This window comes from Arvicola amphibius, chromosome 12, assembly GCF_903992535.2.
Source record: "Arvicola amphibius chromosome 12, mArvAmp1.2, whole genome shotgun sequence".
Classification (NCBI taxonomy): Eukaryota; Metazoa; Chordata; class Mammalia; order Rodentia; family Cricetidae; genus Arvicola; species Arvicola amphibius.
Genome location: NC_052058.2, coordinates 122,728,239 through 122,732,613, shown reverse-complemented (window position 1 = coordinate 122,732,613; position 4,375 = coordinate 122,728,239).

Below are 4,375 nucleotides of genomic sequence, written 5' to 3'. Positions count from 1 at the left end.
GAGAGAGAGAGAGAGAGAGAGAGAGAGAGAGAGAGAGAGAGCTTAGATTTGGTGAGGTGATGCAGAGGATGTGGAAGGAGTCAGGTGAGGGAAAATCGTAATCAGAATATATTGTATGATTATACTCTATTTTCAACAGCCAGAGAGAGATAGAAATATAGTTAGTTATGTAGGTAGGTAGATAGATAGATAGATAGATAGATAGATAGATAGATAGATAGATAGATAGATAGATGTACCATCTTTCTACAAAGGCAAGCTCATATAAATAACATGACCTTTCAGTGAAAACCCCAAGACAATTTCACACCATCCAACAAAGAAACCCCCCAAGAAAGATGGTTACTGTGGGGAGTAAAGGTATCATTCAAACTTGAAAATGAAGACTTTGCAAGGTCAGTATAAACTAAGGCAAAGCAAGAGCACTGGGCCCTCACTGCACATGTGCACTAACACAATTTGCTACAGGGGCTATGACTTTTGAGGAAGAATGTTCAATCTTGCCTTTTCCAGTGTTGCTTGACAATAATTGTTACATAGCTAGCTGTATTTGTGCTTGACTGGTAACCATTGAGTTGCTTCTTTGACCTGGAGTTTGGTCTGGGTTGGTGACTTTTTTGGTTCTATGCTTTTTGTTTGTTTGGTTAGTTTTTTCAGTTTTTCGAGTTAGGGTTTCTCTGTAGCTTTTGGAGCCTGTCTTGTAACTAGCTCTTGTAGACCAGGATAGCCTCGAACTAACAGGGATCCCCCTGCCTCTGCCTCCTGAGTGCTGGAATTAAAGGTATGCACTACCACCACCGGGCTTTGGTTCTGACTATGTTTATGTTAGTGAAATATAGTTAAACAGAGGTGATCCAAAAGAAAGCTGGACACAGAGATGCTGTCCAAATTAAGGATTTTCTGGTGCCATAAAAATGGCATAAAATCCCCTTAGGGTTCTGTGAATTCCCAGACAGTAAGCAAACACAACTTGTCTTATTGAGGCAATCCACGAACAAAAAGTGCAGGCAGCAGTACATGCCAAGAAATAAGCTCCACATAGCTGTTTCTCAGCACAATATGAAAGCAATTTTGTGACTATTGTGTAAGAAGAAATTTGATAAGGATCATACAGATAAGAAACACTACCAGTAAGAAAAAATTTGATAAGGTGCTTACATATAAGAAACACCAATAAGAGGGCTTGGAAGCTGAGGATGGGGGTTGGGCATGAAGAACTTGGATTATGGGATATGGGAGAAATCTTTCCTGGATCCATGGAGGACACCGGGAGTTGGAGAACCCAGCTATGCTTTCTATACTGCAGGCTCCTTAGCATCTGCGATCTGTGAGTGACCCAGTATCCTGGTCATATTCCTTTATGTAAGTATAAGACCAAAGCTCCAGCAGGTTTCCTGTCACCCTATAATCCCCATATTGACTACAATAGTGTTACCAAACAACAGGTAGAGAAATGAATTGAATTTCTATGTATACAATAATAAATTATCAACATGTAGATGATGATAGAGAGATTGGACGCTTAAAAAAAGGAATCCCACACTAGCTCAGAACTAAGAAATAGGCCAGTGTTTATTAAAGGGCAAAACATACAAAGTCAGGATTCTCTGCTTGAACAATGGATGAAGATCAGATCCAAAGCAAACTGAATAGCAGACAGGGCCCAGGGCAAAGCAGAGAGGAATGGGCCGGGTGCACTTCTGCATCCAGGTAAATAGTCTATGAGGCCACGCCCCAGTAGGTGGGTAGTTGCTAGCTATACACCTTCCCGCAGCATGTAGAAAGTGCAGGGTCCTAGCACAGCTTCTTATACTGTATCCATTTCACAAATTGAAGTTATTCAGATATAATTCAATATAAGCTTTATATCACATTTTAACTGTGTATATATATTTACATATATTTTACTAAATATATAATTATGTATAAGAATATATAGATTTTTACTAAAGAATCCTGCAAAGAATCTGAACTTGAAGATGGCTGTACAAGTTTGCATTTCCACCAAGAATGGATGAGTGTTCTCTGTACACTACATCATCTCCAGCATTGGTGGTTGTGATCTTAGTCATTCTGATAGATATAAGATGGTATCTCAGAGTTGTTTTGATTTGCATTTCCCTGATGGCTAAGGATGTTGAACATTTCTTTAAGTATCTTTTGACCATTTGAGATTCTTCTGTTGACAATTCTCTGTTTATTTCTGTGCCCCATTTTTTATTGGGTTATTTAGAATTTTGATGTCTAATTTCTTGAGATCTTTATACATTTTAGAGGTCACTCCTTTGTCTGATGTGGGGTTGTGATATGGGAGTACCTCTGTGTGCTGTGATTACCATTAATGAATAAAGAAACTGCTTTGGACCTATAGTGAGGCACAACTTATGCAGGCAGGAAAAATGAATGCTGGGAGAAAGAAGGGCTGAGTCAGGGAGATGCCATGGAGCCGCTGCCAGAAGTCAGACACTGCAGAAACTTGCCATTAAGCCACTGCCACATGGTGATATACAGAATAATAGAGATGGGATAGTTTAGGATATGAGTTTAACCAGAAATACGCTTATTGGACAAACAGTATTGCAAATAATATGGTTTTTTGAGTGGTTATATCGTTGCTGGGCATATAAGACAAACAAGTGACTCTTCCTTCAACAAATTGGCACCTGTGTGGCCAACTAAAATCCATGTAAAACCCGAGAAAGCTTGAAAAGGAATTCTAAACATAAAAACACAGACTTTGACACAGCTTCTTGCTGTTTGCTGGTGGTGTGCTGCAGCTCCCTTAGGAGAGGTTTTCCTGATTCAGCCGCAACCATTTTAAAATGCTGACTTTTGGGGCTGTGCTACCAGCGCAACCACTGGCTCTTTTGGGAAACCGAGCATTTGGATGGGGTGTGTGAGCAGTGTGCTATGGCTTGCTTGGTGGCAACATGGACTGACTGTGTGCCTGGAAGTGGTGAACACAGCTAGAGGCACTAGCTGGTCTACCATGCTGGACAGGACAGGGTAAGCAGGAGGTAATGGCACAGCTTGGTTTTAGACTTGGCAGGCAAGGAGAATTTACCCTATATACCCTAGTAATGGTGAAGCTTAAAGAGTTTTTTTTTTTTTGAGACAGGGTTTCTCTGTGGCTTTGGAGCCTGTCCTGGAACTAGCTCTTGTAGACCAGGCTGGCCTAGAACTCACAGAGATCCGTCTGCCTCTGCCTCCCGGGTGCATGAAACTTAAGTTTTAAGAAGTGATTAGCGTTTTAAAAACCATTCCTGGACAAGAAAGAATTATAGCTATGCAATAAATACAAATCCAGATAGAAAAAAAACTCTAAATGAATCACAGTGTTGGATAAATCTACATAGGCCTGGGAGAGAGAAGAAAAAGAGTATAGAGAGTCATAAAAGGAAGTTAATGGTTTAAAAAAATAAAGTCTTTAAAGAGACAAAGTACAGATAGTCATAGATTAAAAGGAGTAAAAAAAAAATAAACCACATAAAGATAGACTATACACAGAAAGTCTGGATTATGTATATTATTGTGTTTTTTTAAAAAATTTTTTGACTGCGAATGACCTAAGTACAGAAAGACATTTCATTGTATGGACTGCTAAACTACACCAGCATGTATACTATTAAGGTATCATGACTTCCAAATTTGGGTCTAAGGACATGTTGCTTTGGAAAAGAGGTTCTTTTCTTGTTTCCACAGAGGATAAGAACCTATGGATTTCTCCCAGACTGGTGTGGTTTGATGGAACAAAACTTACTGAGGGCCACCGTGAACACCTCAAAAACTTACTGTGCTCAACAATCTGTAGGAAGCAGTATGGAGAAAATAATGCCCATATTCCCAAATATTGTCTATAAATGTTTCTTTATATTTAAAAGGGAATATACTTTAGATATGAATAATTTGCTTTGGTATGGATCCTGGTTTATTGATACAAATTTAAGGTTTATTTTGTTATATGTATATGTATTTCTGATCTTGATTAAGGTATTGTGTTTGTGTAGTAGATTTAAAATGTAATGTATAATTAAGAAATATAATTGAATAGATACTCATCTATAATAGTCAAGCTTCTAGTCATGTTAGTTAGATCTTCTAGATGTACAGAGATGTATTTCAGATAGATAGGTATTTTTCAAACCTTTCAAAGACTACAGACTATGGCATTTAAAATGTTTTAAGAATTCAGAGAGACCGCTGAGGGTCTGGATGTGAATCTGGGACCTTCAAGGGAGTAGACCTAAGCCAGGACACTGGTGGGTTTGGCCTTGAGTCCAGGACCTCCCAGGAACTAGGCCTGAGCCTGGACCTTGTGAGTCTGGGCATGAGTGAACCTGGGCCCTCTGAGGGAATAGAAATAAACCAGACATCA